Genomic DNA, 13,455 nt, shown 5'->3' on the forward strand with positions numbered 1-13,455 from the left:
CTGTAATTTGAATGTTATTTGGGTTTATCTTTGTATTTCACAATCATTTGTTTTCGTACAAATATTATTTACAACTTAAAGTATGTTGTTGTCCTGAATAACATATAACAACTTATGTTGTTTTCTTTCAAATGACATGTGTTTGTTCGAAGATTTTAGTATTCCCACCCGTGTCATACACGGGTTAATAACCCAGTATATATATATATACATAATGTGAATGCTAGCACATAAGCGTCACATTATGTGTTTATTTGAGAAATTGAGTTGGAACTTTAAAAATAGACATCCAAAATCAACTAATAAGTTAAGGAAGCGAGACCGGCTAAGAAGACAGGTTTCTGGCCTACACGAAAAAAATATTTAGAAAAAAAGCCAATTTAAACATTAAATATGTGTAAAGTGTCAGCTACACTCTAGCTGATGGGCCTCGATCGGCTAGAACTTAGCTCACAGTGCCACGTGTGAAGTGTCGCCTACACACTAGTCGGCACCCTCTGTTGTGGCACGTCTTCAGCCGAATGCACAGATGACGTAACATTAATGGCTTTTCTTATCATATAAACAACGTACTATACTTTTTGATGCAAATATAACTTATTTTGGCTAAGTATTCTTTATATTTGAAAGGTCTAATCTCAAAAATATTGCACGATTATCGTATAAAATGTCTATGTTTACGGATCCAAAATATAGCGGATGATCGTGATATTTCATATTTTAAAATGGTTGTCAAAAAATCCAGCTAGCGTGGTGTCAACTGAGTCGTTGGTTGATTTTTCGGCTAGAAAGGGTTTTTTAGTTAATGTGTACCGTTACCGAATCGATACCAAAGTTTTGAGTTTCAGTACCGGTATTGGTACGGTACAGGACCGGTATTTCCTAAACTTTTACCTTCAATACAGGTACCGAACCGAATATTTCGGTACTGGTATCAAGAATCGGCGGTTTTCAGAACCGAATATTAATTGTATGTGTAGACAACCACAAAGGCTAGCAATGGGCACATGGGTGTCCTTGCATCTTACTACTCCTAGCAGGCATTGTACACCTGACTGCTTCCGAAGGCCATATTGATGCTTCCCAATCGTAAAAAGTTGAAACAGTAAATAACTAATATTTAACTATTCAAGGAATTTAATTTATAAACTGGCGTTTTGTCATGACTAGTAAATGTTTCACCTTTGTATTATAAGTTGTGTTTCATACTTGGACTCGAGTAGTCGTGCTCGTTAAATAGTCATCGCTCATTACATGTTGGGTTCACGTGTTTTCTCGTGGACATTTAGTATATTCGTTTAGAAACTACCTATCGAGATTCCTACTTTGCGCAATCCGTTCTTAAACATATCACAAAGCGAACTTACTTCAAATCTTAGATACTCGGTTTCACTTCTAACAATTTGACATTTTAATAAATTGAAGTGTGAGAGATTGATTTCGAATATATATATATTCTTTAAGATTATATATATTAATAATGTTCGGTTCTAGTAAACAACTATGAGATTGATTTCGAATAATCACACAAATATCTCGTAAATATTATACCTGTGAATATGCGGGAAAAAAAGTTATAATTAAACTCATACATGATTACCCGTTTCAAATATTTCGGAATTTTCCATTGGATTTGAGTTTTCCAATTACCTTTAGTAAGAGTGTCGCGTTTAAGTTTTATTTTAAAGAAAATAATGAGAATAGTTACATATTTGGTATTTTGATACATTAATTTATATGTTAAATTATTTCATGTTTCTACGTTTTCTCTTTATACATTAAATATCTTGTAATTTATGACTTTGATCAAATTTTAAATTTTTTATTTATACGTTTTTTAAATGCATGTACCGTCTTTCTCGTGTGTTGTATCTGTTTAGAGTTTACACACTCAGGCTTTTCAAAACAAATATGATAGAACTTGGTAGATGCTAGTAGGACGGTACGATAGAGACTAGCGATTAGTCGGATTATAGTTAATATGCAATTTTCCGAACACACGTGCGCGCGCGCACACACACATATATATACCAAATTTTATATGCAAACGTTTCATTTTTGACCGATTTTGACCAAATAATGATTATTCAACGACTAGTCAATGAGGTGCCGACTAGCAATTAATCACTAGGTGCAATTTTTACACTCATGCTTTAAAGTGGGTCATGTTTATGTAGTTTCCTTATTCATAAAAGTATAATACAATGATATACAAAGATAAAGTAGACACGTAAAATATATTCTCCTACAGTTTGTGACTGTGAAAAAATAAAAAATAAAAAATAAATAAATAAAGTGTTCGTTCTCATGATTTTCTTGACCTAACAATGTGACACATGGTGGTGAAAAGGTACTAGGACATGTTAAAGATGTTACATCATTCATTTCCAGGCAAAGTTTGACCACTCCCCATTTAGTTTTTATTATTTATTTTAATACCTTTTTTATAACATTACAAGTTTATAACCTATAGACTTGTTTTGGTCAACAAAGCCTGAAACCATGAGTCCATGAAGTCAATAATATATTAAAAATCTTGTAGGTATAAATGTATAATAATCAACCAAAGGCTGCATTTTAATTCAGAAAACAGGTTCATCAGATATAGATAATACACTAAAGACCGTACGCGTATGCTACGTGACAAAATCAACAAATCACCCAATCATTTTACGCTATCTAACATCACGATAATATCAAAACTTAAAAGGGGCGCATCAGAAAACACGACCCGTAAATTACAAGAATACCACTACTTTTCGGTTGCTTCATCCTGCTCTTTATTTGAATCACTTGAACCACCAAAGCGCTTCTTCATAGCTGGAAAGTAAGATATCGACCAGATTAATGGGTTGGTGTAATCGGACCCAAACACGACATGATTAATTAACTTTATCAAAAAATTCAACCCTAAACCAGGTGCTCTTAAACTAGGCAAGCTGTTTTTTTAAATAGATCAAACAAATTTAAAAAGATTGTAAAAAGGTTAAACGGGTTACAGATTAAGCTTAGAGTTTCAAATTTCTATTATAATTTAAACAGGTTGGCCAATTTATCTACAGCCCGTTTATTAAACGGGTTAGGATGCTTGACATGTTTAAGCCCAACAAGGGGTGTAAACAAGCCGAGCCGAGACGAGCCCAAGCTCATTTAAAATCAAGTTCCGCTCGTTTAACTGAGCTCGGGCTAGTTTAGAGCTCTGTTTTGTAAAGCTAGAGCTCGGCTCAATTACTATTTAAAAACTATTTTATGGTGTATATAATTATATATATATACAAACACACACACATACATATACAAATATGCATATATGTATTAATTATTTATATGCATAATATAATTTTAATTATTTTTATTATATTGGGCCTCAATAAAATCTCAAACTCAAGGTAGAGCTCGTTTAAGCAAGCTGATCTCTAGTAACTGGCAAGCAGCTTCGCTTATTTACAACCCTAAACCCGTTTGTTGTCATGTCCAGTTGTATATATCAGTAGTTGACATCCCTAAGTTCGATAAACTTACATGGTCAAACATAAAAATCAGCTAAAAAGAAAATAGTCTAAACTTATAAGTCACAGGTTATTATTTAATGAAATTTTTTTAATCATATATCATACTTTAACTATTTACAAAATCATAAACAGAAAATTTAAAAAGCGTTTACCAGTGAAGCTGGCACAGCCCATACCAAAAATCAGCTCGTTTTTTACCCAAACCCAATTTACAGGTATAAACGAGCCAAACCCAAAGTTCTACTCTTTCTACTAACATGAAGCTCAAGCTTGGCTCGTTTTGACCACTATTTCAAAAGCTTGAGCTCAGCTTGTTCATTATTTGATAATTAATTTAACCATATTTATAATTATTTTTACATATATTTTAAAGAAATAACAAAGTGTACATTACTTGTTATTTCATATATCAAATAAAAACTTAACAGGCTCATTTTGGCTTGCGATCCAGCTCGAACTCGATAAGTAAAGAGCAAGCTCAGGCTCATTTAAAAAACAAGCTTAGTTTTAAGTTCAGGCACGTTAAAGCTCGGCCGGCCCCATTCCGGCTTTTAACGAGCCGATCTCGAGTAGCTCACAAGCGCCTTGATTCAATTACACCCCTACACAACATGCCCATTTTCCCACATCTATCAAACTAGAAAACATCTTAACACAAAAAAAAAGTTTAAAAAAACTCACATTTAATTGAAGAACCAGCAAGACAAGTGAGTCTAGATTTGGTATTAGCCTCAGCCAACGGTGTGGATTTATCTTTATTTGTCATGCGAACATCCCATACACGTATGATTCCATCTGATGAAGCAGACGCCACCAAAAACGGTTCATCCTCAGACTCCCCATCAATCTTAGATAGAACCACGATGCCTTTTAAACGAGCCGAATGTGCATCTTCAATGCAATACGCCACCTTCCCGCTCACTATATCCCATGCGGTTAAATTCCTGTCCTCTCCACCAGTGTATACGAGTCCATTCTGTCACAATTTCATAATTATTTCAGATAACGTTGCATTTCGTTATCATTCTAATGATATATGTATATCACAAACCGTCATTAGAGTATTGTATTTTATCATTTGTTTGAACTAGGGTTCACTTCAATCAAATTAGTGTATATGATTGTGTCTGAAGTGTGATTCCGTTGTGTAAAGTGTAACCAAAGCTTTAAAAAGTATGAACTGCACATTTGGTTGTGGCTTGATTGTTTTTCATTTTGTTAACTCGATAGTTGTAGGAACCAAAACTATGAAATTTCATAATTTTGATCACTTCAACTATAGAAATAACAAATAGAAACAACCAAGCCTCGGCCAAATGCACAAATCCTACTTCTTGTAGCTCGGATTACAATTTGCACAATGGAATCACGCTTCAACCTCAATCTAAGGGAAATCGTATACACCAATTCCAGTGAAGGAACCTTGCTTCAAGAAAAAGATAAATATAACACTATATATAAAGATTTGTGATATACCTACGTCAATAGAAAGAGAAAATATTTTTAAAAAACCATATATAACTGCTTGAAGTAACCTCAGCAAACATCTCCTTAGAGGTGTAAACCAGCCGAGCCAAGCTCGAGCTGGACGCCTGGACCATATTAGGCTTGGCTCGTTTCAAACTTTTTTCTATAGCTCGAACTCGGCTCATCTATTAAATATTAATTATTTTATACACGTTTTTATTTATTTTTATATCTTTGAGAAAAATCTTAAACGAGCCTAAGCTTGTCATGAGCTCATTTAGTACCTTAAACGAGCCAATGAATGCTTGACTCGAGCCCGGTTGTGCACTATAAAATTAATACATAGTAACATAGAAGCCCAAAAGTGTAAAACTAATAAAAAATCACAAGGCTCGTTGAGGCTCGACGAGCCTAAAAAGGCTTCATATACAAGACTTGAGCTAATAACTAAACAAGCTTTATTTGTGTTTCGGCTCGACTCGGGCTCAATCAATACAGCTCAGCTAGTTTAGAGACTCTTATTGATCCGAGCTCATGAGCAGCTCGGGCACCACTAAATCTCCTTGAATTGTTACAAAACATCAATCTCCAGATTATCGATAATGAATTAATGATCAATAGATAAAAAGTGTATTTACGTATTAGCATTATCCTTATAAGTTATAACTACCAACCGTATATACTCATTCGGGCATATAAATCAACAAAACATAAAGCAATAAACCAAACTGACCGTCGCAGGCGCGACACAAAGAACTCTCTTCTTGGCATCCAACTCACTAATCAACTTGGCATCCTCGGCATCATGAACCGAGACCTTCTCCTCGGTCCCCATAAAAAACTTGTCCCCGGCACACCCATACTCGACAATCTCCGCTTCCTTCCTCAACCGACAAAAAAAACTCCGCGTCCCCCTCACCAAATTCACCATCCCAACCCCGAATCCCTCCCAACGGTCAACGCCACCCGCCCCGATGAATGCACCGACATATCATTCACCCCTTTCTTATGCACCTTAACAGTTTTCAAATGAACAAACGGGTCCGCGTCGTAAAGGGACACATTTCCATCGCCGAACGAGGCGAATAGGTTACGCGGGAACGAGGCGAGGGCGGGCGGGGTGAAGAGGTTGAGAGATGTGACTGTGGATGATGGGTCGCTTAAGGAACCGATTTCTGAGGATGTGGAGAGGTCGTAGATTTTGATGGTGTCGTCGGAGCCGCCGGAGGCAGCGACGGAGCCGGCGACGGCGAGGGATTTGATGGGAGAGAGGTGGGATGGGAAGGAGAAGATGGGGGATAAGGTTAGGGTTTCGGATGAGTGTTTTAAGGTTTTGAGTTTGAAACCCCAGATGAAGCGTTCGTACGAACCTGCGACTAGACTCATGGTAGAAGACGATGGTGGTGGTTTTGTTGTTTGAGGAGTCTCAGTTTCAGGTTATAAACCTTGGAAACAAGAGAATGAGATGTTAGGGTTTTAGGATGCCCCTGTTTTTTATTAACAGTCAAATGTTTTTTTTTTAATTAAAATAAAAACTTTACATTTGCAAACAGCAGACTAGTTTGGATTAAAACTGGTACGGTTTGGTCAATAAGAGTTAAACCGGTTTCTTTACCATGTATGATCAGTTTTAGTTCGGGTTTTGACAGGTTTTGGGTCGGATTTTGTCGATTTTCGTTCGTTTAATCGGATTAGAACCGGTTTTGGTGAAGAAAATTACAAACATGTTCCGAACCTATCAATCAGTTATAAACCGGTTTCTACATAATCAGTTTCAAACCTGTTCGGTTAAACAATTTATTTGCCCACCTCTACCAGGAATTAGCTAGTCCAATCCACCTAAAACGTGTATTTCGTTAATAAGTTAAACTAGTTGCTAGTCTCTGCACGTTATGACGAGGATGTAACAGGAATTTGGTCAGTATTGATTTGGTATGTGATGTATTATGTATACAAAATTATGCATTGAATAATCTCCATTTTGTCATTTTTTTCTTGTAAAAGTATTGGTTAGAATGCCTATTGATTATGTTTTTGTTTTCCAATCTTAATCAAAGAGACAAATAGAAAATCAAAGAAGATATTGTCTTCACCACGGGGTCATGGTTGCCCCTCTATAACCTCTTGGTCACCTTTCAATAATATCGATTAATCGTTAATCCCAACATCACTGATTAAATTTGGACTTGTCGATCAATTAATCAGTAAATTGTCAAATCATGTCAAAATTACGATTTATCGAACGTCGTCGGCATTTTCTAGTGAAGTTCCATCGTCGGTTTCCGATGAGATTCCGGCCAAAATGTATATGTGTATATATAAAATATAAAATTAGATATAAAAATGTGCGTGCCTATATGTAAAACTGAAAACTATACATTAAACTCATATCCGATTAATCTCAGTTAATTGTGACTAATCCTGATTAATGGCTAGTTCCCGCATCACTGCCCGACTAGTGATTTCTACAACATTGCTACCAGCACGGTAGCAAAGGCCGGCACCAAAAACATAAAGATATTTTATTTATTCTTTTAAATAGTATCTAAAATAAAAAAAAACAATATATATTACTAATTTTCTAAAATCAAAAGTAAATATTTCTTCTTTATTTCATTAAGATTTTCTTAAATGTGGTTTTTACGATACGATAGTGTATTTGTCATGTTACGGCGGTGTATTGATTGGTATAAATTAAGTTCGTTATGATATTGACATTAAATTGAAAAATTAATCCGTCAACATAAAAGACAGTACTGACATGTGTGTAACTTTTAATAAAAAAATTAACATATTAAAAAAAGAAAATACAACTTATAACTTATGATTAAAGTAGCACTTATTTGGTTGATATCGGTGAGCTTTGTTACGATATTGACAATAAACTCAATAATTATATTATAAATTACTGTATTGACAATGAACTCAATAATTATATTATAAATAACAGAATACTCGTATAGCTTATAATAAAAATAAAAACCATATTTAAAATGAAATTTGTTTGGTATTTAAAACATGGGAGTTGTGGCGACGAGCCAACGTGAATTGGGACGGTTTCAATTACGTTAGCTACAATGCCCAAACTAAAACAAAAGGATTACAATTTATAAATGCTTTTTACTTCACATTGTGACATGAATTTTGTTCAATAACGATTTACGCGAACTATTACCTCTTATTATCGCAAGCATCATTTCATAAATATTTTTCATCACAACCGCTTATGTATTCAATTTCCTTTAACAATTTGGCTTGCATGGCTTTCATTTGATAATGATTTACATCTTTCTCTAACTACACATTACTGCGATGTCTTGTTATATATGCATTTTCTTGGAAACGATTAAACAACTTTACTTGAGACTTGATTTTCAATTTCATTCTATCGTTTTCAAAAGAGTATATGATACGCAACTTACATATTTCGTCAGTTATTCGAGTCTCACTGTTATTGCGATTTTCTTTTCCATTGATGAGATGTTTCGATGGTAACTTTATGCACATGAGATTTCATTTTGCGTTTTGATTATCCAATACCGAATTCAAGCTATTCAATAACAATTTGTTTAATACTTTCAAAACCTCAATTTCGCTAAAATTTCGTTTATCTTTTAAACGATATTTTCATGACTATGTTATCATATTTGAGCATTTATGTAAACACGATTCTATGTATTATTCTACCTCGTTTCATTTGAGCTATTAAGCGGCCTATGTGTTTTTGACCTCAAGTTTTGGCGCTGTTAGAAACCGTTATTATAATGACGATTATATAAATGGTTTCACAATAGTGGCCGTATTCACGTTTTATCACATTTTATCGATTGTTTTGGTTGTTAATCAAATGTTATCTTATTTATGTTGATACACGTATGCGTCACCCCAAGAAACTCACCTCATTTCTCATGTTGTTACATATCACGCAATCATATTCTCAATTGCTTATAACCTCAAGTTTGTTCACGTATGAAGCTCGTCGCACGCTATTATTAATTGTAACGTCGTTTACCCCGACCTCATGTACTCACTTATTGGGCTTCTCTTTTACACCTATCGGATTTTTTTTCATTTTCACTCTTTGGATTCTCACTTTCATTTATTGGATTTCTCACTTCCTTTTATCGGAGTTCTCATAATTAAAATTTCACTTATCAGTTTATACTAATTTAGTCCCGACTTTCAACCATTAATTTTAATGATTTGTTTATTCTTTCACAATTGACGACCTTTGACTTCAAATCTCGTTTCGTAATTGTTTGCCCTAAATTTTATAACATTCGATCGTCTTTACTTATTTAAACCAAATTGATATTTACACCTTGGTTATATTTTTAGATTTAATTGTTTCAATTATCTATTCCATTTTTCTTCTTATTTAAAAAGTCAACCCCAAAATTTCCAACCGTTGGTATTGTTTTATCAATGTTTGTAAAATTTAACAAGCCTTATGTACGTTTCTAACGTTTAAAGATTTTAAAATAAATATGTCTCTTAAATCACACAATGGAACGAACTATGTGGACCATACGACGATCTAAATAATTATGGGTGCACACTCAATTATCAAAATCCCCGTATGGAAGCCATAGTAAGTGCGGTTGTGTGCGATAACTCAGAACCGAGGATGATAGCGGAAAAACGATAGAAATGCGAATTATGATAAGGGCATGGTGGATACGTTGCCGGTGCATCCTATATATAAGTGTCTTTATTATGTTTCTCATTTGTAGCGTTTTTTTCAAATCATGCAAGGATTTGACGTTATTCTTTGCTTAAAAATTATTCATGAAATTGTTTTACCAAAAGCGACATTCGTTAGTAATTAACTTTTCTTTGAGTTTATTTTAATTTCGGGACGAAATTTCTAAAAAGTTGGAGATACTGTGACATTCGTCAATTTCGAGTTCTATTTGTATTCGTTTGTGTATTCGTTTATCACGTAAACCAACCTGATTTATAACCCGAACATTTCAAATAAATAAAATATTGGATTTTATGTTACTAAATCATTGCCACTTGTTCAATTTGAAAAACCCTTTTTACGGATTCGAAACGGCTTTAAAACGATCAAATTACATCAAAAACGAACTTCTGGACGCGAAACGAACCACACTAGACGAGCTGGACCAGCCCCCCCCCCCCCCCCCCCCCCCCCCCCGTGTACGCCGCGCGGCCAGGGCAAGGGAGGCCCTCGTGCGGCTCCTAGACCCCTCTGCACATTATTTCGTGTTTTTCTTGTTGTTTTGTGTTTTGCTTGTTTGTTTAACCAACCTATTTGCATGTAAACATAAAAGAGAACCTTGCAAAGGAGCTTTGACCCTTACCCTATATATACACACCCGTCTTCTTCATTTTACTCTTGCTACATCTCCAAATTCTCCATAGATCCAAGGTTGTTCATTTATGTGTTCTTGAAGGTTTGACTTCCAAAGATCAAAACGAGTTTAGTCTTTCATTCTAACTTGTTCATCTAGATTTACTAACACTTGATTATGGTGGTACAACATATATATAATATACTCCCCTTGTTACCTTTGGTAGTTGCTTATCCGACTCCGGTTGGTTAAGTTTCGGACCTCGTAAGTCAATGCTTCATGGAGGACTTACGTGGTTCTTGTTATATATTTTCCACATCTAACAATCTACCTTTATTATTGCTTATTAACCATGCTTAACTTCTGCTCATTTTAGTTTATTTACAAATTCCATGGTTATGAGTTTGAGGGTCTATGCTTGGTTTAACCGTAAATAGCTCTAAAATGTAAACCGAACTTTTGCTTATTAGTTTTGTTAAAATAGTTGTTTAAACATGTTTAATGTTAGATTTGAGTTTTTAAAATCATTTTTACAAGTTCTTTGATATTGGGCATGTGGAATCCATCTATGAACTTATTGTGAGATGAAAACCGAACTTTTGTTTAAAGACTTTATTGTTAACTTTTGGTAGTAAAACTTAAGTTTCTTCATTTATAAATTATTATACAAGTTCTTGGATATTTGTGCATGTGGAGACCATCAATGAACTATTTGAGAGATGGAAACCGAACTAAACCGATTCTTACTCGCTTAAGACACACAAGTGTGCTTTTAGCTATCAAGACTTGTATATTTCTTTAAAAAATAGTTTACAAACTGATTTTAATTATTCTCTTAAGTACTTGGAAATGTTGGATCAAACTTGATCTTAAGTACTTGGAAATGTTGGATCCAACTTGATCTCATAACAAAGTTTGGACCGAGAAAACCGAACACTCGCTTAACGTACGTTGTTAGTTCTAAAACAACATAACTACATACTTGGTTAAATCTTATTAAGTTTTATTGAGTTATCTCATAACATTTATTATTTTGGAAAGCTGACTTTGGGTTTGACCAATTTTCAAGACCCGAACCAACTGTGACATTCGTCATTTATAAAACCCGAAAACCCGACCCATTAAAAATTTTTGACACCTTTCCGATCTTTATTTATTAATAAAATGGTGAATTGTTTTTGTATTTATGTTCTTGATGTTGCTTATGTTTTTTTTATGTTGTTTTGTTATTTATGATGTTACAAATTTAATCATAAGTATTATATCAACTTTATTTTATAAATTGAGTCAAAGAAATTTAATTGGTCATAAAAGACATTCAACTAGTTAAAACCATGTTTCAAGCCTTATGACTAGCCATCAAATTAACTTATTTTGACATTGTTATTAACGATTTTAGAGCCTATATAAAGCTCACTCAATCTCTACATTCTTTGCACAACCAATTTACACTCAAATCATCCAAACTTTTCATTTTCTCTCAACTCTCAAGTTTAAACTTCAAAAGTCAATTGTTCAAGAAATATTATTTTCTTTTCTTTTGTGATTCAATCCTCGGGTAATGTTTATTTCTTTCGTTACGCATAATGATTGTTTCCATGATGATAACGCAAACGACATTCATGGAGACCTATCATTCTTCGTAATCGGCTCGCTTATGTTTGGTTTATGAATTTTATGTTTAAAAGTCAACTTTTATTTTTACAAACTAATAATCAAGAACAAACATTTTTTTAACATACTAATTCATCTTTTTCAAATTATGTTACTTACAAACCCGACTCAATAACCGGGTTCGTGTCCGACCAAAAAACGAACCACTCGTTAAACTAGTTTTCTTAATTAATTGTTCGGTTGGAACAAACCGGACTCATCTAAATTAATTAATATTTATTATAACCCATTTATTTTTCTATGACTAAATAAATTTACCTAAAAAATCAAATAACCAATAACCTTTTTAATAAACCAAAAATACTTTTTCTTTATAAATCATTTGTCATAAAACCGAACGTACTCGCCAAATTATTTTCTTTACGCAACTTATATTTTAAGCCTAGCTATTTATTTATCTAGTGCCATTTGTTGAACCGAACGTTTTCAGTTCACTCGCTTAAAGGCATTTTTCTCTCCTGACTCGCTTACTTAACAAGTGAGTTTTTCATAACCCCTTTTTAACTCTTTTAATATTTTTGGGGTGTAGCATGTCACAAGTTTTTATTTTGTTAGTTATGCACTTATTTAGAAAACGATTCACATTTATCGTACATGTTAATATTATTCTTGCATATTGTGTATGATTATAAGTGAACTTGCTTACAACGTGTTTACTGTTTTTATGGTGGAAGTTACGCAAACGCATACACATAGTGAGAGGGTCCGACGGGACGTACCTGCGCCATCTAACGTTACGAATTCGGTTGTTTACGTAAGGTGGTTCTCATTTCCCGACTTCTGCGGCTTCGGCTAAATGAACGGGATGACGACACTATTTGATTTCATTTACATTATGTTTGAATATTTATTGCATGACGATCGTTGAATCACACATTTTATATATATTTATATACGCAAAAACTTTTGAAAACTCACCAACATGTGTTGTTGACAAAATATATTATTTTAAACGTGCTGCAGGTTGATACGATGAAGTGACAAGACAAGAAAATTAGTTATACATTAGGATTATTTCAATGAATAATATTTGCTTCATTTAGATGTGATGTTCTTTTTGTCTCATTATCAAACTATTTGTGTACTTGTGAAATTATGAAATAAAATAAATATATTGTCACTATTAATAGTGTTACGAGCTTATGAGTGATCTGTACGTTGCACCCGGGCATATTCCGCTTAAAGCCGAGGTGTTACACCAACAACCCGAAACACTCGTTGAAACCCGTTTTAGTATCTTTGCCCCAAAGTAACTTGCATTCTTGCATTTTACCTACCTTATTACCTAACATAGGTTAAGTAAATAATAAGGTTAGATACTTTAACCCGGTTTCGAGCAAACTTACATTTTAAAAGGTTATTATTATAAATTCTTTAATAGTTACATTTTAAACCCTTACTTTAATTATTTACACTTCTTGTCTTTTATTTTAAAGAATTTCAAAACTACATTTCTAATTTAAGGCTTTTATTTTTATTTAGGC

General features: G+C 33.8%; 1 pseudogene across 1 annotated transcript; it reads right to left on the reverse strand.

Moving 5' to 3' along the window:
* Positions 1-2,553: 2,553 nt before the first annotated feature.
* LOC143549725 (uncharacterized) lies at positions 2,554-6,365 on the reverse strand (annotated as a pseudogene). The gene is made up of 3 exons (XR_013138181.1): positions 5,713-6,365; positions 4,194-4,488; positions 2,554-2,820 (listed from the first exon to the last, which is right to left on the reverse strand). The product of XR_013138181.1 is annotated as an uncharacterized LOC143549725 (transcript).
* Between the last annotated feature and the right edge of the window lie 7,090 nt (positions 6,366-13,455).

This window comes from Bidens hawaiensis, unplaced genomic scaffold (assembly GCF_021521415.1).
Source record: "Bidens hawaiensis isolate Kalapana, Puna unplaced genomic scaffold, B.hawaiensis_p1.1 tig00015764_1, whole genome shotgun sequence".
NCBI lineage: Eukaryota > Viridiplantae > Streptophyta > Magnoliopsida > Asterales > Asteraceae > Bidens > Bidens hawaiensis.